At 42.9% G+C, this 24,282-nt stretch overlaps 1 long non-coding RNA gene across 1 annotated transcript in view; it reads left to right on the top strand.

Annotated features, from left to right (window-relative positions):
• Positions 1-24,282, top strand: part of LOC115948129 — a 254,660-nt gene that overhangs the window by 56,628 nt on the left and 173,750 nt on the right. Inside the window, exon 2 of the long non-coding RNA XR_004081974.1 lies at positions 14,428-14,476. This is a non-coding gene — a long non-coding RNA (uncharacterized LOC115948129). The remainder of the gene's footprint in view (positions 1-14,427; positions 14,477-24,282) is intronic.

The following is a 24,282-nucleotide window of genomic DNA, read 5'->3' as shown; positions in this document are numbered from 1 at the left end:
AAAAAAAGTCGATGGAGTACTGTATTTATGCAGTTCCAATTCTGAAAACACAGGGTGGTATTTGCAGCCTTGGAGCCGTGTCAGTTTTCAGTCACAGCCTCAGACACTGACGTTCCTTTTCACGTCAAAATAATCGCGGCAATAAATGATCTCATTGAGGTGCCTCTGGCTGGATATGCACATGCAATGGGAGTTGGATGACAGGGAGCTGTGCTCTAATGAGGGGCAGGGCTGCACAGTGCCACTCCAGCCCCGAGCCTTGGTGTGCAGGGAGCACCTGGGGGATGCAGGGGTGCGAGCTGCTGCTCCCCATCCCCATCTCCACCCTGGGCTGAGAGGAGCTCTGAACCAGCTCTGATTTCCTGCTTACAACTGGTAGCTGCTTATCTTGAGGTGATACAGGATTCCCAAAATGACAGGAAACCCCTTTTCACCAGCCAGGTGAAATTTCAGCAAAATAATTGAAATTTTAAAAACCCACTTGCCTCGTTGTGATTTGAGGTCCGGGGGATATTTGGTTCCTCCTTTGTGGATGTGATCATGATTCCCTTTTGGAAAGTGATGAGTCTGCTAAAGCAGCTGTAAGTTGAGGAACATGAAGTACTTGCTCAGTATATAATCTAAGCCTATTTCCATTCAAATGAGTTCAATAAGTTCTTTTCTTATTCTGTTGTTTGCACAGCACTGCAACACTGTCCAAATGCAATATTCTTTGTTGGCACAAAGAGTGTGAAGCTGTCTCTCACATGAAGCCCATCCATGGTCACCACTGTCCCCATCTACAGGAAGAGGAGACATTTCACATTAATGTCGGGATCACACCTTGGTGTCCATAGCAGAAATGTACTGGTTTCCATGGTAACTAATTGTTTAACCAAAAAATGGGGGGAGAAGGTGCAGCAGATTTTGGTAATACAACTGAAAATAAGATCATGTAGGGGGATAGAATATAAGAAAATAAAGATAGTGCAGAAAGTAATCTCACCCCTAAGGAGTTGCAGCTGGGCCAATTATGAAAGATTGGAAACAGGCCTGACTTTAACAGGCCACAGGTGTAACCAATGAGAAGAAGATGCAATAAAAGAGTGGGTGGTGGTGAGAAGGGAACTGGAGTCAGTTGGCTGCTTTGTGAAGAAGGAGTTAGTGCTCTGAGGAGCTGCCCACGAGAAAGCACCGAGAAGGTATGGAACTTTTGTGATAAGATGGTAACAAGATCAGGTCACAGAGGTGATTATAAAACCTGTGGAACTTCATTGTGTTCTTTTAAGACTTGCAAATATGATGTATGGTATATAGAATTTTCTATAAGTGCTTAATGACCTATTAACAGCTCTGTGTTGCTCTTTTCTCCACTCTTCCCTTCCAAGGGGTGTGTTCTCCCAGTGGCTCCATGCTCATGCTGTGCTGGAGGCTGGCAGTGCCCCTTCCTCCCCATGCCACCCTGCTGTGCCCCATGTGAGGGGACACATCCTGCTGTGCCCAGCCTTTGTGGGATGTGTTGGTGCTGGTTCCTTCTCTCTTGGAACCCTCACAGCTGCTCTCTGCCCTTGGGCTGCTCTGACATTGATACCCCACATCCCCAGCAGTGCCCTGGGTGTTTCCAGTGCCACTCCTTGGTAATTCCTCCAAGCCCAGCCCAGAGCAGAAGTTGTTTTGTTTCTGAGGTGGTTGCAGCTGCCCAGGGTGCATCCCCTGCTAACCCCAGGCTGACCAGAGTTCAGGGTGACCCCAGAATGGTTTTTCATTGCCAGCACAAAGCTTTGCAGCAGACATTTCCTTTGAGAGACAGGCAGCTCAGCTGGATGCTGAGGGATGGTGATGGTGTGGGGTGGTGGTTTGGAGGAGCGGTCAGTGCTGCTGGGCTTTGGGCAGGATTTACCTGCTGTGAGTGTCACAGCCAGAGCACAGGCACCAGCCCTGCCTGCACAAAGCTTCTCTGTCCCTCCTGTGCTCTGAGCCCTCCTGGTGCCACTCAGGGTTTGCTCTCTTGGAGAGGAGAAATGGAAGCACCACTGGACAAAAAGAGAGGGAGCAAATGTGTGTTGTGTCTTGTTTGCATGCAAAACTTTGACGTCCTGTGGCTTCAAACTGCCAGAGAGTAGGGATGGATGGGATATTGGGAATTAGGAATTGTTCCCTGTGAGGGTGGGCAGGCCCTGGCACAGGTGCCCAGAGCAGCTGTGGCTGCCCCTGGATCCCTGGCAGTGCCCAAGGCCAGGCTGGACATTGGGACACCCTGGGACAGTGGAAGTGTCCCTGTCATGGCAGGGCTGGCACTGGGTGGACTTTAGGCTCCTTTCCAACCCATCCCATGGTTGTGGAAGCCATGCAATGATCCCCACGTGAGGATTTACACCCAGCCTGTCCCTGCTGGGGCAGAGCCCAGGTCAGTGCTCTGAGCACTGCTGGTTTTAGGTGCATGCAGTTGTTTTCAGCCAGAATTCTGCTCTCTATTATTCATGAAAAACTGACTGAATTTACTTGTGATCTGCTGCGTGCAGTGTATAAATATTCCCTATATGGGTTTTTTACACACTTTTTTAAAAAATATGATGTGCAACAAAAATTATATGAAGACTTCAGTACATCAAAAGATGTCAATATATGAACCAGGTGTATTCTATAGTACAATAAAAATAGATAAAATTCAGTATAGATCAAAGAAATGTCATGAGCCATTGCTACATTTCAGAAGTAAACATTACTTAAAAATTTATTAAAATACATCAAAATTATTTCAAGGCATAATTTGGAAGAGAACTTGATATAATTTGCATTTGATTTTTATGGAATTTTAAGAATAAAGGCAATTTTTCTTGAGAGAGTCCATTATTTCTAGAAACATGGCCTCTGTATGACAGAAAAATTGACTGCAACCATGAAGTTAAAGGAAAATAAAAATGTAGGAAACAAAAATTGCTTTAATGACCTCTGCTTGGTTGCCTTGCCTTTTTTTTCCTTTCTTTTCCATGTTCTTTTTCGTTTTTGTAGAAAGTTGCCTGAAATTTAAATGTTAGATTTATAAATCAGGTTGTGGAAAACAGGAGGAGAGACTGAAATTTGTGGGTGATTTAAAAGTCCTTTTTCTCCCATTATTTTTATTTATATGCACATACGTATATTCCAAACTTTTAATTGCTGAAGTGTTGCTAAGTAAGCAAATCGTGGTTGATTTAATGGTCTCCATATGATATTTTCCATCTCCTGTTTCACAGGGTCATTAATGGGGGAAATGATTTGGTGACAGCCTTGCTGCTGAGGGTGTGTGACCCAGGAGCAGGGCTCAGCTGTCCCACAGGCCTGCTGTCACATCCCAGACAACCAGACCTGAATATTCTTGGTTTTAACAAGAAACAGGGCTTTCCTATCCAGTCTTTTAAAAAATAATATAAAAATTATATATTGGTTATAAGATATCTAATTTTATTTTACATCATTTTGCGTGTTCTCCATTTCTCTTTGGAGCAGGACAAATTGGTTAATTTTAAGTGTTTAAAAAAAATACCTTGGTATCAATTTTTGGAATTTGTTTTGATGCTTACAGTATTCTTTTGGTTTTGTCTTGACTCTCCTACTCTGGTTTTCAGTACAGCATCTGGTCTTGCTTATGAATGTCCAAAGTGCCCAGCAGAGCCCACCTGCCCTGCAGAGAAGGGTTCAGCTGTGGCTGAGGTTTGGCCATGAGAATTATGTGGTTTTGGAGGCCTGGGGTTTTATCAGCTCCTTTATTCGCATCAGAATAATCCCAGGAGATTCATGGTCCCATTGTGTGTTCTGTCCATGGAGCACCTCGGACCCAACCCCAAACTTTGGGTCAGTTCCTGGCTTTTTTTTGGCCATTGAATTGTGCTTCAAAGTCCCTTCCTCCCCACTGATGAGCAGTGTCAGAGTGTTCCTTCACGCTTGCATAACCTTTGTCATCAAAGCACTTTACTGGCTTTTATTCCATCACTTTATCCAGCTCTGATGTTTGCCTTCTCCCTTTCTCTGCACTGAAAGCAGAGCTCGTAGCTAATGTCCCTGAAACCCCAGGGGAACACAACGACCAAGGATATTAAAAAAAAAAAGAGAAAAATTCTTATATTTTTTAGCTTCCTGACCCAACATTTCTCTGAGAACAGAGAGGCAAAGGGAGATACCGGGGTTGGCAGACTTGTGATCACCAGTGGTTAGAGGGTGAGGAGGCAGAAAAGCTATTTTTGTGGTGGAGGCTGCTGACCAGGGCTTTAGCAGCTGGAGGAATCATAGCTAAGGGTTTAAATAAGTCTTTGTTTTTTTAAAAAAAGTCAATGGCTGTTAAGGGTGTTGAAATTGAAAATTGACTAAGCCATTGACTCCTGGAGAAGAAAGGCATCATGAGAAGCAGGAAGATACCAGTTTTAGAACCAGAGGGAAATAATCGCCAAATGAAACTGCTTGTTCCCTCCTTTTGGGGATTTGAAAGTCTTCCTGGAGGGTCTCTTCCTGTCAAATTTGTAGCTCCTCCGGCAGCCTGCTCAGTGCTTTGGAGGAACCCTCGCAGAAATATACTGGCAGTGAAATAGCTGAAACTTCTGGAAACAATGGAATCTTTCAGTATGACACTGCTATTTTATGGGATTAACTGTTTATGCCAAACCAGCATGCAGGAAAAAAAAAAAATAACACCTTTGCTAAGGTACAATCCTACAGGAGGCTCAACCCCAGTAATCCTTAGTCCTTTTAGACAATTATCCAACTTTATCACTGCATTTGGGATTAAAATTGGTACAGGGAAAAATGATGGGCTAGGAGTGTTTAGGATGATCTTGCATTCCAACAACCCTGTAAATCAGGCTGAGAACCATCCCCAGAGGAGGAGAACTCAAGGTCTGCATCCTCTGGAGAGGGCCATGAGCGAGGCTGGGCTTTTTGGGCCTCCCAGTGGGTTTGTGGCAGGACAGCCCTCCCCCAGCAGCAGGCATCTGCAGTGTGGGATTCTCATTCTCTGCATTTAAAGGGCAGCAGCAAAGCAATCTGTTGTTTGTATAGAAAAGAGTGATGGTAAAGAAAGAAAATGCACTCAGGGGAATATCTCCTCCACTCTAAGATGTCACTTGAAAAACAAGCCCAGGGAAATGTTTGCACAGACATTGCACAGAGGCAGGAGGCAGAGGGTCTCCAGCACTGAGCATCCCATGGAGCATCCACTCCCAGAGAGGAGATCCTTTGTTAAAACCCCTGCATTCCTGGGAGGCTGAGCTCTGACAGGAGGGCTTGCCAGTGTTCTGAGCTCTGAGTGTGGATCTGACGTGACGTGAGGAGCTTTTCTCTGTCAGCCTGAGCTCAGAGGCCAGGCCAGGTCTCCATCAGCAGATGTTCTCACATGCAATCATGGAGTGTTTCAGAGGGAGGAGGGGACATCTGGGGAGGTCATTTGACTTGAGACCAGTTCTGTTCACAGGGGTTGAGATGATAACATTCTCTGGCTGGAATTTTTTTTTTCTTCCTGGTAGCCTGCCAATGAAGTCTAATATTATCTGCCCCTCTTCTAATAGCTTCCACTAGATATTTCTGGAAAATATGCTCACAAGTTTCAATTTTATTGAAGCTGGGATAGATGGAATAAGAATTTAGATTTAAAAATCTTAGCTAATCATTTGGTGAAAACAAAATAAGTTAAATCATCTGAATGCTGAGGAAAAAAACTTACTCTTTGAAAAAATGTTTGATTTTTCCCAAGGAAAGCATGGGGATTGATTCTAAGTGAATTTCTGTCTGTGTGAAATGCTTTGTGGTACCTACAAGTGGAGGTGGACTACTTGCTGGCTCTGCTGTGAGTAAATAGAGCCAAAGGAGGCAATTTGGGGTGAACCCAAAAGTCTTGCTCTGGTTACAAGGACAGGGTGCCTTTAAGGAGGGAGCCCCTTGTGTCACCCAGTCCGGTGACAGCCTCCAGTCTCTGCTCCCTTGGCTGTCCCATCATCTCAGCCCATTGATCATAAAATACGGATCACTTACATAGTTATGGATACTTAAAAAGCAGAACTTTTATCCTTTTTTTTTTTGAAGTTCTGCCTTTTGGCACGCAGTCTCTCTGGCCTTCTGTTTCACTGATGTGAGATCTCCTGACTGATGCACCAGTTTCTAGAACAGAGAGTTTCAGAACCAAATCCTGTAATCCTGTGACTTTATTTTGCTGTAGAAACCTGGCAGCAGAACAACTGCTGGGAGAGATGCACAGTGCAATTCTCAGAGCCAGAGCCTGCTTTGCTCATGCTGCAGCATTCCTGAGAAGCTGTGGCTGGGCAGAGGGAACCCATCCCCTGTTTGCCTTGTCTGCTCTGGGGTGGGATGAAGCCACGGGGCACAAGGTTGCTCCTTTTCCTGGACAGAGTCAAGAGGAAATGAACACTTGGTGCAGTCTGAGGCAGGAATAAAACAGTGCAGGAAACCTCCAGAGCAGGGGCTGGAGCAACATGAAACATTTCTCCTAGAGACACACCAGAGCATGGGATAATTCTGCAACTCTGGGAGCCCCAAAGAGCAGCTTGATTGACAGCAAGCCTGGGAATAAGGGAAAACCCTGCAAGGATGCAGTGGGAAGATGGTTGTTTACAAATCTCCTTTATTTCTGATCTCTCTCAGTCATTTTTAATTCTCCCCGTACCAAAAATTATTTGTTCTGTTGCGTGTTTTCAAAAAACCTGGCATTTGAGCTTAAAAGCTGTTCTGATCTTTTTAGATGTGCTTGTTTTTAAGAAAAGGTCTAGATGGATTTTTGTCAAAGCTCCAACCAGTTTGAGCTCCTGTCTGTGTAATAGGTGCTGACTTGTTTGTGTGTACTCTCACTGAGTATTGCTGTTTAAAAAGCCATTTGTGCTTGCTGATAGTTTTTTTCTGGAATTATGGAGCTAAAGAAATTAGTTTTACAAAAACTGTGGATTTTGGTCTACAACATCGTGAACTTCAATTTTCCTGTTCATCATTGCTAAATGAATGATGGGTAGACACTGAACACTCCTGTATCTGGAGTAAACAGGAAAATGGAGCCAAAGAGGTTCTGTGACAGCATTGTGAGTGCCTTTCTCATTTGTTCTGCACCGAGTGACCCCAAAGGCTGCAGGTCTCCCTTTATCAATTGTTGATACCACTCTGAAAGCTCCAGCCTGCGCAGGACTTTGATGTCCCTGTTTTGATGGTGACCCTAAGCAGTAAACTCTGAATTATATTAGATGACTCTTTTCTCAAAGAGGGGTCAACTGCTGAGCAGACAGCTCAGGCATTGTGTGAGCAGCCTGGCCGTGGCTCAAAGGAGCCAAACCAGCCAGGAGTTTGTGGTGGTTTTTCATTCTTTGGTACATCTATTGCTGATCCCATAAACGTTGTCAGGTATTTTCTTTTCTTGTAGACAATATCAGAGGCGTGTTGGTTCAGTGCAGTGATTGCTCAGGGTGCTCTGAGGATTAGGAAATGACTGTCCAGGAATTTTCTGCTCTCTGAGGTGTGTCTTTGCATCCCCAACACTGGGGACACCTTGTAGCTTCTCAAGGGAATGGACTTCAAAGGTGGAGTTTCCTTCAAGATGAGGACGAGGTCATTGCTCTGTCCCAGCACCTGGATGTGAATTATTCAGCAAAATATATTTTCTGTTGGAAAGATTCCAGTGATTAGGTTCTTCGAGGTCTTGTTAAGTGCTTTAATCGCTGGACCAAATCTCATGCTGTGCCCTAGGGAAAGTGTCAGTAATCACAAGAAGTGGGATCCTTCCTAAAGAGAATGAGAGCTCCTTAGCTTCAGTCCTCAGACACACCGAGGATAGCTCAGATAGCCTGGGCAGGAATTTAGCCCTCCACTGGAAATAATGAGCTGGAGAAGGGACTCAGTTGGGTCTTTTTTACTAAAAGCTTTGGGACCCCTTGCCACAGGAGGCTCTGGATGTGAAGAGCTTTCACAGATTCAGAGAGAACTGTACTCATTCTTGGAAGAAAAATAAACCATTACAGCTGGATACAGAAATATTTAGGAAGGTCCAGAGCTGCAGCTCGTCGTCTTACAGATGAAGACATCAAAATTGTGACTTGGTCAGTGAGCAGTGAGCTAAACGGGGCAGTGGGGCTGTTCTTCCATTGCTGGTGTGTTTGCTAGGGAGAGCATGACACCAGCATGAGTCTGCCCTAACACAGGTGAGAGCCTTCTCTGCAAGATTTACAGCCTGCTTGTGTGGGCTGCAAGATGTTTTTGCAAAACATTTCTAAGCTATCCAGCTCTTTGTTTCTCATTACAGTGAATTCTTGTTTTCTAGTCAACCTTTCTGTTAAGCAAAAAAAAAAAAAAAAAGAAAAGGTGGGGAAGGACTCGTGGATGATAAATAATGGTGAGGCTCAGTGAACGTGCAGAAGAGCAACTTTGTAGATCGGGAAATAAATGCAATTTTATTACACTTGTGGTGTGGGAGGGGCAGGGAAAATGTAAGAGTGAGGACAAAGAGAACAAAGAGTGACAAAGAGAAGCAGGCAATTATTTCTTAGAAAGAGGCATAATAGGCAACGCTGCAATGGATGCTGAGGATTTCTTTCCCTGCTGAAGTGGCTCACTCACCTTTCCCCACGTGAGGAGCCCTTGCTGTGGTAGCAGAACCTGTGCGTTTCCCACGTGAGGAGCCCTGGTTGTGGCAGCACAAACCTGTGCATTTCCCATGTGAGGAGCCCTCCCTGGGTCTTGTTTGGCAGCCCTTTGGTGGGTGGGGGCCAGGCAGTCCCAGCTGCAATCACAATTACAATTATTACAGTTCTTGCCCCAGCACAGGCAGTGCTCCCATCCCCTGGGGGCTCAGAGCTCGCCCACGATTGGCTGTAAAACCGAATCAGCCACTTCATCACCCTGCAAGGATGGCACTGCTCCCTCTGACAGGGCTGTGGACACCCCAAAATCACCTTCTTGGGGGACTAGTCCCAACCCCTTTGCATCCTTTTGAGCCATTTCTGCTCATTTGAGGTGTTCCAGCAGTGGGAGAGAACTGCTGGAGAGGTTTGACCCCTTGATCTGCCTCCAGTTCCCCTGCATTGCTTCTCTCCCCCCATTCCTCTTCTCTGCTTCCCCATTTCCACAGCCCCCATGCTAATGTTAGAGATTAAAACACACCAGAAGAACTCTCTTCTCACCCAGAAGAGTTTTTTTGTGCTTTGTTGCAGTAACATTGTCATTTGTTGGTAAGGAATGGAATGTTTGATTGTGTTGTTTCTCTTGGTTTAAGCTATGTGTTTATGAACGTTAGTCATGAGCACAGACCAATTTATCTTATGAAAAAAGGGAAATAAAATCTTGATAAAACCTTCCAGTTTTCAGAGCTCCTTCTGTTCATTGTTTATGTATGGTTCTGCAGCCCTGGATATTTTTAGATTGGTACTCCCATTGAAACCACAAGTTTTGAAAGTTTAAAGAATGCATTAATACATCTTTATTGAGATCATCTTTGCCCCTACATTGTTCCAGTTTCTTTGAATTTACTCTTCAGGCAAACTTAAAACTTTGTGTCTCTTTTGCTCAGCTTAGCATCCTTTTTTTTTTTCCTGTCTTCAGAGATATAAATTTTGTAATGTAAAGAGTTTTCAAAAAACAGAAAACCCAAACAATAGTTTATTGACTTGGAATATGTACCTTGCTGTTTGCTTGCTAAGCCACATCACAAGAAAGTCCTTTTCTTTCCTTCCACTGACCGCTTCAGTGTGCTATTTGCTCGGAATGCTCTTCTCAAGCTTGGACAGTTTTTCATTTTTATCTCCTCCTCTTTGTTTCCCCAGGAGCACTGCTAGCCTAGCAAGCCATGATGATTGCCATGGAATGCCATAATCAGTGCAAAATGACCCTGTCCGAGTCTCAGGGTGATACCAGAGACGTTGTGTGCATCTCCTGTGATACCAGAAATGTTGTGTGCATTTCCTGTGATATCAGGAACACTTTCTGTGGTATTGTGTGCGTTTCTGTGGTATCAGGAGTGTTGTGTGCATTACCTGTGATGTCAGAGATATTGTGTGCACTTCCTGTGATGTCAGGAACATGGTGTGCACTTCCTGTGATGTCCGGAACATGGTGTGCATTTCCTGTGATATCAGGAACGTGGTGTGCGTTTCCTGTGACATCAGGAACGTGGTGTGCGTTTTCTGTGACATCAGGAACGTGGTGTGCACTTCCTGTGACGTCAGGAACGTGGTGTGCGTTTCCTGTGACATCAGGAACGTGGTGTGCATTTCCTGTGACATCAGGAACGTGGTGTGCATTTCCTGTGACATCAGGAACGTGGTGTGCATTTCCTGTGACATCAGGAACGTGGTGTGCATTTCCTGTGACATCAGGAACGTGGTGTGCATTTCCTGTGACATCAGGAACGTGGTGTGCATTTCCTGTGACATCAGGAACGTGGTGTGCATTTCCTGTGACATCAGGAACGTGGTGTGCATTTCCTGTGACATCAGGAACGTGGTGTGCGTTTCCTGTGATATCAAAAGCTGTGCATTTCCTGATGGAGACTTGTCACAAGAAGTGCCGTGTGCACGTGAAGCCCGCCCTGGTGGGTGTTTATTTGGTTTTCCTGGCCACCAAGGGCTGAGAGCAGTCACATTGAGCAGTGTGAGGAGGCTCCATGCAAGCACATCTGTCCCAGGCTCTTGCTGGGTGCCAAAGCCTCGTGCCACATGCGAGTGTTTGCCGCGCTAACGCCACGGGCTCCTCTGGGTCACTGAGCAGGGCAGGAGAAATCCCTGCTCTGACCCCATTTGGGGAAGCGTCAGAAGCTAAACAGATTGGCAGGGCAGGGTCAGAATGCACTCTAATCCTTGAGGACATCACATGTTGTTTAGCCAATTCAAAGCAGCTTGACATTCCTTTCACCAGTGACACTTTATTTCTCTGTAATGGCTCTGTCACAAAAGCTAACTGCAGCAGACAGATTTGATATGAATTTCCTGGAGTCGTTGCTGAAGAGGTGGACAGGGTTTAATTCTAATATATATTGTGCTTTGGTTGGTTCCTACAACAAACTACATGCTTGGAAGTGGAATAAATCTCTGACTCTTGCAGTTTTTCCTGAACGCATTACTGGGTCATGAGGGAAGAGATTATGTGCTTTGAAGTGTTGTGGTTTAGTAGTCAAATCACAGAGGTGATGGATAGGCCTCCTGCATTCTATTTTCATAAGTATTATTTGCTATGAATAAAAATCCCATTGCACTGCCCCTGACTTCTCTCCTGCATTCCATGGCGCGAAGTGGAAAAGTGGAGCTGCAGAGAGGGAGGGACCTCAGGAGGCTCCTGGGCCCTCTCCTTATGCAAGATGGAATCAAAGCACAAATAGATGCTGGCAAAACTCATACTAAAAGATCTCTAATGATAGTAACTTCACACCTTCCCAAAGCAATCTGTTCCAGGGCTGCAATAATGTAATATTTTTAGGCTGGCTTTTTAGCTCTTCTAACCATGAAAACAATGTGGTGGAGTGCAGGAAGGAAATGGATTTTGTATGGAGCAGCATTGAAGATATTTTTTCCCTAGACAGCACAAATGTTGCTTCTCTTCCCATTTATTGTTGTGGTAAAACATCCAACTTAGCAGTAGATCGTGTGTGAATTCATGTATATTTCTATATCTATATCATCTATATCTATACATACATATATGTATATACACTGAAAACTGTAACACCATCAACATTATTTAGAAAAAAAACCCTGTTAAAATTGTTAGAGAATTATATCCTTGAAGCCGAAGGACTAGGGAGAGAGAAATTCTATTCCCAGCAGTTCTCTTTGCCAAAATTTGAGCTCGTTAGTTTGTACATCTCTTGTCTTCACCTTTAGAGATGATCTAACACTTCGTGCTGTTGTAGAACACAAAGAATCTGGCATTTGTGATGTGTTTTGTTCTTCTACTTCTCCTTTCATATCAACTTCTCAATGGTTTTGCTTTACTGTCATCTGGTTGGTTTTATCAGGCCAAAATTATCTCCTCTAAATAAAATAGAATTGTATTTACTGTTAAATACCTGTGTTAAACTGCATATAAAGTCATGCCATGTAGAACACGCGTATTTGAAGGTGTGTTTTAATGGTATTTCTTTTTTCTCCTGTGTATTTAGAATCTCCTTTATGTAACTCATCAGGGTGAATTCTGCGTTGTAAATCCTAGGCAGAAGTTTCCTTAGATACTGATCAGGCTGGAATTGCAGCTTGAGGTGTGTTTGCTATGAGTGTACCATGAATAAATCTGTATATGAGCTCATGGTACAATTCTCCGTATAATTTATTTATAAATTGACCTGTAGAAGCATTGTATATTTTTGGAGTGTACTTGCAGTTGGAGAAGGATCTCAGCTTTTCATGCTGTTCAGCTTGAAATACAGGGTTATTTAGCTCAGGCTCTTCAGAGTTTCCTTTAATCTCCACAAACTACTGTGCTTCCAAAAGCATCATTGATCATCCATCTCCAAAATTGTTCCTCCTGTTAATGGCTGCTGCTTTTTCCCCCTCCCACTTTTTCTCTATTGTACATTCATTTAGACATACTATGTGACTGGTTTGTCTCCCCTCCCTTTGGAAACAAAGTGATTTTTTGCTTTTCAGTTTTACTGTAAAGATTGAGTGCAACCCTAAATCCCAGGGTTTCAGAGATTAGAGTTCCTAGATTTTTATTATTATTATTATTATTATTTTTAAATAATCTACTGGTAAAACAGGAAAAAATAGCATCAATTTTGGCTAAGGCTCAAATATCAAACTCTATCCTATCCTCTATTTGGGTTTTTTTTTGAATCCATAAAACAACTTGTTCGAGAGCATCATTCTAAAGAGTCCAGCGTGGCACGTGGGATGTTTGATCTTGCTCAGAGGGCTCTGTGCAGCAGGGAGCACGCTTGGAGCTGCTGCACACAGCTCCCCAGACTGCCTTAGAGCAGCACTCTGTAACAGCCTCTCCGATTCAGCACCAGCAGAAGAGCGGGAAACATCCTTGTAATGTCCCAGGGTTTTTTTCCTGGAGTCATTAGTAGACCTGTATCCTCAAACAGTCATTTCCTGTCTCAAGTTATTTTATTTTATAGTTCCATGCTAGGAAAATTGGTTTAAATCCTTGGCTCGCTCAGACAATGTTTAAATTTTAATCTGCAGTGAATAACAAGTGTGGGACTCCTTTGTTATCTGTCAGCATTTTAGATTATCCAGTGAGAATCTTGTGCAACTTCACAGGAGACCCATCTGTTTTACTGTTCTTCTCATTATGCCAATCAAAAAGTCACTTTTTCTAGTAAGAAGAGGCACACATTTTTGGTGGGTTCAGAGAAGAAAATGAGCCTCCCCACCTGTCCCATGAAGAGTTGTTTTAGTTCTGAGAACTTGCAATTTCTGAACAGAACCCTCAGTGAGTTACCTTTTAAGTCAGATTTTAATTAGTTGATGTAATAACTATTGACTTTTCTTTAGGGATATGCCAGTATTATTGATATGACAATTAAAAGCAGAAGGATTAGTCTATTAAAAAAGTACTAATTGACTTTGGTCTTACCAGGCTAAACGATTAAGAGCTGATTGGTCAAAATAAAGTGAGCTGTGTCTGTAATTATTGAACTCAGGATTTCACTTCTCTTCCCCTTTTTTTTTAAAAATGTTTTTGCTTGACTAATCTGCTGAATTGATAGATGGATGTTTTCAAATGGATTTTAATTGAGCAGCATTAATAGAAATTGCAGAAGTTTGTGTTTATCGTTGGTGCAGCAGTGGAATGTTTGTAGGCAAAGGAGAAAGCTTCCCAGAGATCTGGAAATTGGGAGATCTGGGAATTGTTACAATTTGATGGTGCTGATTGGCTTAGCCATGTTTTCTAGTAAGATAATTATTCATTGTGCTTGATTTTGTATCTTAATATATTGACTCTGTGATGTAGAGTGGATTCTTCAGTTTGCAAAGTGGATGCAAATTGTGCCTAAAAATAATATTTGTTTGAAGTTGGTTCCTCTTGTCCTGATGGGAACTGAGTTCCTTTTGCCTGGACACAAATGAGTGCACAGGACAGAAAGTACTCTGTTGGGCTGCTTTGCCTTGATATTTTCTGCATTGTCCTAACAAACACCATTTTCTGATTTGAAGTAAAATCTCAGATACGTTGTTTCCAAAAGGCACAAGAGTCATCCCTTTCTGTTTGGGAAAAAACAGCTTTGAAATCTTGAAAAGATATGAAATCCCAAATTGCTATAACAGCAGAAGTTTTATGACACCAGAATGAGTTAACACATTTTTCTTCTATGCCATAAAGTTAGAAAAATAATTTTTCCCATCAGAGTTAAATTTTAGTTGTGTTGCTGATAGAGAATTGAAATGTTTAACTGCTAAATTGAAATTAAAGTCCTGCTGACAGCTCTTATTTATCACTTGCAATAGTTTTTGTGTACTAAGCATAGCTCTCTCTTCTCTTCCCGTGCAGGTATAAAGGGCACTGATGGAGCTTCATAATCAAGATCTAGGAAGGCAAGGTAAGACTTAAAGGATATAAATTTATCTTTATGATCTTATTTTGCTGATTTGGATTCAAATTTTGCTGATTGCTCCATTGCTTAGAAGCCTCCGGATTCTTCTTGTGAAACGGCAATGTGATTTTATTTTCTTGAGAAAAGAAGGTTTTAAATTCTCTGCAGATTTTTCTCCTTTCTGACAGTGTGGTACTTGCAGTTTTCACATTCTTGTTTGTCCTGTGTGCTGTAGGACAATGGATGACTCTGGTTTGCTGATGTTTGTCACGTCAGTCTTAGAGCTTAAGCAGAAGTTTGTTTAAAAAACCCCAAAACCTTTGCATTTTTCAAAAGTTTCCTTTTGGGTAGCTGGTGATGCTCACGTGTATTCAGTGCTGTTTACATTTTGTGTCCAGTGACAGAGCTCAGAGTCCTTAGAGCAGTGCCAGGAAGGGAGCAGTGACCCAGGGCAGCGTGAGAGCTGCAGAGTGCCAGCAGTGCTCACTGTGCTGCTGCTGCCTGCTCAGAGCCCCAGGCCTTTGCTTTGGGGTTTTGTTGCTTTTTCCGTTCTGTGCTGGTTTTCCGTGCTGCATTGTTGCTTGGGGGTTTTTAGTGCCTATATTGTGCGCTTCAGGAGTGCCTGAGGTGCTCCAGGCTTGGCTGGAAGCAAACCCAGGGAGAGGGAGGATGGATGCTGATGTTGGGGTGAGGAGGTGGGCAGGAGGCAGTGGCACAGGGCAGCCAGGAGTGCCTCCAGCTGTGGCTCCAGGAGCTCTCTGTGCGCTGGGTGATAACACAGCAAAGCAGCCAGGAGAGCAGCTGCTGCTCTGCTCTGCTCTGGAACTGCCTCAGCTGCTTCCCAGCAGCACAGCCCCAGTCAGGGATGGGGACAGGCAGCAGGGCCAAAATCTGCCCCAAACCTCCTGATCCATCCTGGGATGGGGACAGGCAGCAGGGCCAACATCTGCCCCAAACCTCCTGATCCATCCTGGGATGGTCTTGGTGTCCCCCTGGGGCTGCAGTCCTGCTGTGACCACTCACAGCTCTTCTGGGCCTGTGCAGCCCAAAATTGCTTTGTGTTTCCGTGGAAATGTTGTTTTGATTTAAGATTTTTTTAAGCTTTTTGATGTTTACAGTCTCGTAGCAAACTTTCTCACACGCTTTCTGTAAATAACTTATTGTTTTGCATTCTTTTATGGAAGAAGAGAAATTTGATGGACTGTTGGTTTGTCCAGTGTCATTGGAGAGGTGGCACTGTCACCTTCCAATCTGCTGTCACTTTTGGAAATCTATAAATGTTAGAGTCAGAAAATAAACTTCCCTTTTTCTTCGCCTTAAAAGCAACAGTATGTGCACTGGTGTTGTTTCGTGTCCTATAACAACATGGAAAGGACAAAATTATCATTTCCAAGAGAGAGAGGTGGCTTAATTAGCAGTGGAGGAACTTGCTCTAAGTGAGTGAACTGAAAGTACATTTCATGCAGGGGGTTTAGGAGGAAGAGCAGCTTTGCTAGGGGAGTTCAGGAACGACTGTGAAGGTGTTGGTGCTGCAGAATACAAATCCATCTGAGTAGAAATTGAGGTAGAGACAAAAAGATGTGATATCCTGTAATTCTGACCCAAACTTTATCCAGGAAGTAACTCTGTCAAACGTTTAGGAAATAAAATATCACAGCATGAAAAGTAGATGTGAAGAGTGGTGAGATCTTGGTGAACTGGATTAAAAATTTATGCCCAAGGGTATGTGGCACTTCCAAGCACTGAGGCATCTGAGGAGTTCTGCTCAGTTTAAAAGTTACTTTATTCTTTCTCTGTATCACACTGTAGATGGAGTTGGGCTTCTTGCATGTTGTGGAGTGGGAATATCAGTCTGGAAGGTAAAGGAAAGACCAGGCTCAAATCCTAACCCTGGCAGTCACACAGTTAAGTGATGTTGCAAGGGGTTCCTGATGCAGCATTGTCTGAGCAAAAGAAACATGGCACTACCTCGTTTTTTCAGTTACCAACAAAGAAATCACTTGTTTCTAACCATAACAATACTCATTTCTTAAAAAATGAAAATAGCAAGTTAGATTTTCTATTATCCTTTTAGCTGAGCATTTTGTTTTGCGGCAAGCAAATCACCTGAAAAATTACCTGCTGAAATAGAATTTATTTCATTACATACACTCACAAGAGACTACTTTAAAACACACTTGATTTGACAGTCTAAAAACAAAAATTCAAATAGTTATCACAAATGCTGTGTTCCTTGGATTATGCATTCCACTTTTTATTTTTCAATGCAGGCCAATGTTCTCCAACTAACCATTTCAAAAATCTTTAAAAGTATTTTAAAAAGAAACAAAAAAGAGCCTAAAAGAAGTCTGAGAATCTTTGCAAAATTCATTGAAGTAGCTCTCTAATTATGTATTCAAGCTGAATTATCTTCTCTTTTTCCCTTCATTACATTCACAGTGAGAAACAACATGTTTCATTTAAATAAAAATCTCCGTGTGGTAAATCAGACTGTATATTTCTATAGGACTATCAAAGAAATCTGGGCATTGACTGTTCCATCTGTAGGTCAATTATATATCTTAAAACAGAACACATGGGCTAAATAGTGATTTAAATTGACAGTGTCAATCCATCTCTGAAGAAATGGAATAATGGGGGACGGGGGGGGAAATTATCCACAAATAACAATTGAGAATGGCACCTAGAGCAGATCAACAAACTACAGGCAGAAACACAAAAAAAAAATTGGGTTTGGAAAGTTTGAAAACTCATAATGTTTGGAATGTTTTTAATTAAAATTTAGAGGCAGCTGTTCAGCTATGAGGTGCTGCATAATCCCGTGTTCATTTATCTAAGTGGAAACGAATTAGAAAATTGATATGAGGAAAACCCTTGGAGTGTGAAATTCCCAGAGTTATCTATAAAAAGTTACAGTTCTATCTTTCTGTCTCTCTAATAGCAGCAGAAATTCAGGCAATAATAAGAGATTTGTATGGCTCTTCAGACCAGCATGGCACAGTCTCAAAGGCTCCTTTGCTCCATTCCAGCAGGTGTTGAATGCAGAACTTTGAAAAAGCTGTTGAAAGGTTGTGGGTTTGGGAGGTTTCTGTGATTTGGGAGGACTAGCATGGAATTTGGAAGGGAAAAAAGAAGACGAAAGTTGGCTGCTGATTGCTGTGTGATGAAAGCAAGGTCAGACTGATTTGCTTGTTTCAGTTTTCATTTGGGTCACTAAATATCTCAGCTTTGTCTTCAGAGCTGCTGAACAGGTGCAGGTTTGTAAAAATCAGGACACTTGTGGTCACCACCCGTTTCTAAATGTAATGTTTGTTGCTTCTTATTTGATATTCATGGTGAAGAGCCAAACCTGGAGCAGACTGGGGAGTTTTTAGTCAATGAGGTATTTTTCTACAAGAGATTTAAAAGTCAGTTATGAAGTCTCCTGAATACCATGCAGAGCTCTGCAGAGCTCTGGATGTCTTTGGGAGCCCAGGAGATGCTGAGGCAGGTGTGCATTTTCTGCGCAGGACTGCATGTCCTGCACCTCCCAGTCTTGTCTGGGGAACAGATGGGAAACCTTCTTTGTGTGAGACACAAGTGGAAATGGCCCCTCACTTCCTTAGCAGGGCTGCTTTGAATCTTCACTGTTGTGAGACAGAACAAGAAATAAAGGGAAATAAAAGGAAATATGAAGTGTATTAGATAAGGTAACTGTCCTTATGGGCTGCCTTGAGGAGGATCCTTCCCTCTATCTCTGATCTGAGAGGCCAAGCATCCTCCTGCCTCCTACTCAGGATTTCTTTCTCTTTTTCCCCCTTCTTTTATCATTTTAAAGGTTTTTGTCTGCCTTTTCAACGCAAAGTGGGTCATCTTCAACTGCAAGCTGTTAAGCTTTTGCAATCCAATTTTCAAGAAAATTAACCAGCTCTTTCTTACCCAGATCATATGGGAGCCCATGTAGCCTGAGGATTTCATCTTGGATCTAGTTCTCAAATATTTCTACTCTGGTCTGTAAGATTTTATCTCCTTTGATTAGACTTGTCTATTCAGGCTTTTCCCCAGCTTTCAGAAAGTTGCATTTTTGTCTTTCCATCTTCTACTGCACTTATTTGACTCTTCCCAAGCTCTTGAGAAGCCCAAGCTTTCTTTGACAACATTGTTTTCCTTAAAATCTACAGGAAAAACACTTTCTTAGGACAACTTCGAATCATGTTCTTTTTTGCTAATTAGCTGGTTCTCAGAAGATGGTCCTTGTCTCTGCCAATATTGTGATGCTATAAAGTCTCAAAATATTCATCTGTGTGATATTAATGTTTTAATATTTAAAGTCATATTTACTTAGCTCTGTATTTTGACAGATTTCTGTAAACTTCGTTACTATGCAACAGGAAAAAGCAAATTAGCAAATGTGGTGCTCTCTGGCCTGGTGTCAGGAGCCTCCCAGTGTTTCTGGATAAATATCTTTAAAATTACCTCATCTGTGAGAAGGCAGAATAGGAAGCTGCCCGGGCAGGGGGGGACTCCAGAGGATGCTGTTGGAAGGGAAGCTGTGCTGCTCTCCTGAGGATTCAATGCCTCAGGCGGGTACCAGGCGCCCCAGAGGACATTTGTGCCTTGCCACACTCCCTGGGCAGCACAGCCGGCTGGGCTCGGGTGCCACGAGGGACAGAGCCAAGCCAAGCCCTGGCTGTGCTGATGCTGAGAATGTTCCAGGCACATTTGCTCATCCCAGGGCAGATTCCTGGGGTCACAGGGCACCCCGAGGCAGCACTGAGCTCCCCAAAGGCCCAGGGGCACCACAAGAGCGCTTAAATCGTGTTCAGGTACCCAAAGAATTGCCCCAGGTGCTTTGTGGAGGATGGAGACAGCTTTTGGAGCAGCCTCTCCTCTCTGTTTCTGGTCTCAGAGGTGGGGCAGTGGCCCTGCTGATCCCCACGGGCTGGGCACTGCTCCAGCCCTCCTTGTCTCACTCTGCAGCGTGGTTTGCACTCAAAATCTTAATTGAGCCCTGCAGGAATTAATTACATTTTCGTTGGAAAGGAAGGAAATGGTAAGATCCAAAACACATTTGACAAACAGATGAAATGGTGAAGAACGAGGGGGGAAAAATACCAGAAAAGGGGAAATAAGTTTCAATTTAGAAACAATTTCGCATAGATTGAAAGTACATGTACGCAGTCATCAGTGCCTTCAATTGCTCTCAAATAGTTAATTTAATACAGGACATTGTTCATTTTGTCTAAAGAAGAAAGGTATTGCATTTACTATGGGTGGAAAGAAGTATATCAAGTAAAAACGAGGATCCTGTGCACAATTCTTATTATTTATTTTCCGGTCTCCACAATTAATTCATGTAGCAGGTATGCATCTCAACACTGGGTGAAATTCTCTCTCTTTATCAATCTGATGGCATACTGCCTGGCTGATGAGTCTGATTGGATCTTTGTAAACTTTTAAGCACAACATTTAGGCATTGCCCACTGCTGGACCTGTGCTGGGCAGTTTTGCTGCTCATTAGTTGGAGTCAGTTTAACTTCTCCCTCAGCAGCCTGCTGTGTCAGATGATGATCAATAGGAAAACTACCCCAAAACTACTGCCTGCTGAAATAAAAGTATCCAGAATGAGAATCAATGAACTTCACACAGAAATAACTTTCTACAAAATCCTCTTTAGTTGCTGCTTCTCTATGCAGTTGGAAAATTTTGAAGAATATCTAGTTATTGCATCAAGATCTCAGGTATTTCTGTGTTTACTCTCCTTATATACCTGAATATTTGTGGGAAAAGATTTTGACAGCAGAATTCCGAGGGTGTGATTAAATATTATTGTAGTGGTTCTCCTGTAGATTCATCTATTTTGGTTTATTTGTGGGTTGTACACACTGGGAAGGAGCTAGAAATCCCCCTCTTTTTGTCTGGTATAAAACTGTAGTGAATAGCTGAGGGGTCAGGAGGGAAGTGAAGCACTTCAAGGACAAGTTTAAGGCACATCTTGATTTGTGTGGTGTCAGATTCACAATGTGGAAAGCTACAGCTGGGGGCTGTCTGCTCTGGAGAGAAAATGTACTCACACTGTCAAAGCCTATGAACAAAACTGGAATGACACTGGGCAGCACAGAAGGTGCCAGACAAAAGAAAACCCAGTGAGCTCAGGAAATTACACAGGTGGTAGCTGTTTGTACTACCATAATGTGAAAATCTGATTAATTTCACAGCAGATAAGGTGAAAAAGTTGATTCTTCATACTGGGAGTCAATAGAAAATTCTCTCGTCTGTCCTTGCTTGGCTTCTCCCACTGTCACACGGTTTTGTGCTCTCTGGATATTCATCTTCACGATTTTGGTCTTGGATTTTGCAGCTCAGCTGCTTTTCAGAAAGAACCCGAGCCCAAACCCTGCCACCCCTCAGACATCCCTTTAAAAATAAACGTGCTTGGGTGCACAAGTTCTTGTCTCCCTTCAGCTGAAGCACGTTGCAGGAGCAAACCGAAGTGCGTGGGATGATATTTCAGTGGGGTTTGGCTCTGCATCCTCCAAAAATTTCAGAGATCCCAGGGGAATGCCCCATGGCCTCTCCCTTTATTCAAATAAAGCCAGCAAGGACTCCTCTGCCTCCATTTTGGACATAAACCTCTGGTGTTTGCAGATTAATTTTCCTAAGAGCATCTCGGAGCAGTTGTGGCCCTTTCATTCCCTCCTCTCCAACAGCTGCAGTTTCCACAGGGTCCCTGGCAGTGCCTTCATCCTCATCCTCATCCCAGTCTGTGCCTGGAGTCCTTCCCTGGGGAGGATGAGGATGAAGGATGGATGTGACCCTGCCGGCTCAGGGTTGGAGGGATTTGGATTCCTGTGGGATGGGGCATCGGTGGCTCTGCTGGTCACAGCCACCCAGGGGGACACAGCTGGCTGATGTGAGTTATGTAGCACACAGTTCTAGGCTAGACGTGAGGGAAAAATAAAGATACAGCTCAACCTTAATGTTTAACCTATGAGAATTAATGAAAAGTGAAGAGAAGAAGAGAAAAATCACCTTGTTTTGTCTAAAGGGCCATACCAAATGCAGTCTGCTAAACAGAAATCAGAGCTTCTCTAGGAAGAAAAATCACTAAAAGTTTAACATTGAAAGCCATGAAATTCGTTGTGGGATGAACAGGGAAGAAGCAGAGGAATGTTTTGGTGCTGGTGTGGGGCAGTTGCAGTGAAATCAGTCTCTATTTTGGCTGATGCATCAGAAGGCTTTCATAGATAAGAACAATAAAGCAATCCAGTTATTAGAACCCTGGAGGGCAGTTAGGGAAAGCAGATAGCAAAATGCATTGCTGATTTAGAACAAAAAAATCTGCAAGAGAGCCAGAACTTTGATGGTGGGGGAATTTTATTCTGGAGATTTTGATTGTGATAACTATATTATTTCAGATATGTTTTTGGATGACAATACTGCATTCCTTAGTGAGAGAATTTGTGGAACAATCCATGGCTATTTGAGAGCTAATCCTGTAAAAGAGACAAGTCTCATAACTAAAGGAGCATGTAGGAACTAGTGATAACAATATTATCTGAACAGACACATTAGGAATAAAGACAGAAACAAAAGTTTGATTGTGAAGCAGCTGATATTGAGGGAATATTAAAATGCACTAAGATTTTCAGTATTTTAAGTATCCATGTAATATATGGGGAATCATTTAACAGAGAAATTTGAAATGTTTCAGGAATTGTTAGCAGTAATGATATTGTGACTTAATTTAATTAAATTGAATTAATAAAGCAAAAGAAAATTATTAGTGGGTGAGCATAAAGAATAGTGCAAACAATAGATTATTTCTTCAGGATATCTGCAAGAATAAGCATGGTAAAATATTTAAATATAAGGAAAAATACATGGAACTTAAGGTCATGAGAGAAGTGGAAAACTTGGGTCTCAAAATACAAAAAAAAGAAGTATTCAACTTTTATTCAATATTTTGCTAGATTTCATTTAATGGTGAGTACTAAAAGGAAGTGATCCAGAGGAGAGAATCTGCTGAAGGGTTGAGAGCTGTTGGCTGAGTTCAATGGTGCTGTGGCTTCTCCTGATCTAAAATAATGGAGTGAGAAGGGGAGGGCAGTGGAATGAAGTGCTGGGCAGGAAGAAGGGATTTCAGCCTGCCCCATGACAATATAATCTTCAAATCAAAGCTCTGCTCTTGCTGGCCTGGCCATTGCTGGGGGAAATGGGGTTTCCAATCCAGGCTTGCTCTGCAGCTCTTCATGAATGGGGCCATTAAATTCATGGAAAGACTTCTTGGTGTTCACAGCTTGCTCAGTTTAGCACCCATCCCACTCTTTTATTGAAGTTCCAGGCATTCCACCACTACACACCTACCAAAATGGGATGGAAGTGGAGAAGAAGCAATTAAATTTAAAATTTCATCTGTTCTGTCCCATCTCCGCCACTGCAGTCTCCTCTACCAGGGCTGGGGGAGAACCTGCATCCAAATGCTTGGTTCAGGTGATTGCATTTCCTTAGCCACGTGCACTCTGGTGACAGAAATAAATGATCTAGGGAGTTAAACATCATTTGGACTTCTTACTGTGAGGGTATGCATTAATTTCCTCAAAACGAATCCCATTTCTTAATTGTTGCACCTACAGAATATTCCTTTCTGCAGTTGCTTACAGGAAGGTGTTCCTTCCTCTTCTGCTGCTGATTGACCCCATGAGCTGTCACCATAGCAACAGAATAAATTAATTATTAAAAAAAAAAAAAGGTCAGGTTGCCAGACTTTAAAACAGGAGATGGGAAACAAACAAATAATCTGAGCTAAAACTAAACTGTCTGTCTCCTGAAATTTCAGCGTTGGTAGCACCCCTGATAGGCAGGATCTGCATTTGAAGTACTTGGGGCATGTGTAGTGTGTTTGAGCATCACATTTAGATTCTAAGGTGGAAATTGAGGCAGAGAAATTTTATTTATTTATTTTTTTTTAATCAAGGGCCATGCAAATGTCTTCCCACACCTGTTTTTCTACCTGTAAAAAGGGGAAGAGTATCAGCACTGCAATGGCAGGAGTGAAGGGTCCTCAGGCACGGGTGCAGGAGTTTGGGGGCTCCTTCTGGATCTGCTCTCTCCCATCTCCCAGGAGGAGAACAAGCCCTGCTTTGCCCCTGGGGCACTGGGAGGCACTTGGGAAAGTGGCCAGGAAAGGCTGAGACACCTCCAGACCAGCTGGGAGTCTGAGACACTCATGGGAGAACAGAAAACTCAGAATGATGGTGCTGGCCTGGAGTAAAGGGACACAAAATCTGAAATTCAGTGTTTCAGGCTCATCTCTAGTAAGTGAAAATGTGTGTACACCTTTCTGCCCCTGACTAGAAATTCTATTATGAAGCTGATAAAAACCATTTTCAGACTGGCTTCATCAAATTGACACTTGGAGGTAAAACCTGGCTAGATCTAGCAAAAATGACTACTTACAGACAAGGGAATTGGCTGAGTTTTGCTTAGAGAAAGCTGCATAAATCCTCTTCACACCCCATAGTTTTTCTCATCCCTCTTCATCAGTTTTAGCAGCAAACACCAAAAGTAGCCACTTTTCAGAGGTGTGACTACTTAGGGCTTTGGAAGTCTTATCATTGGCCATCGTGGATATTGTGCCTGTTGTAGCTGGAAACCTTTCAGGTTTGTAAAACACTTCAGCCTCAGAGCTGTGATTCTCTCAAAGCACAAATTCCACTGCTCTTGAGAAGGGAGTGCTCATTCCCTGTTGGTCCATCCCTTTCATTAATCTAAAATTGCATTATTTGGGCTGGAAATGGTTTGTTTTTAGTAGCAGGGAGTTTCAATGCTCA

The sequence above is a fragment of the Geospiza fortis genome, unplaced genomic scaffold (genome assembly GCF_000277835.1).
Source record: "Geospiza fortis unplaced genomic scaffold, GeoFor_1.0 scaffold29, whole genome shotgun sequence".
Classification (NCBI taxonomy): Eukaryota; Metazoa; Chordata; class Aves; order Passeriformes; family Thraupidae; genus Geospiza; species Geospiza fortis.
This window is presented reverse-complemented; position numbering and strand designations above follow the sequence as displayed.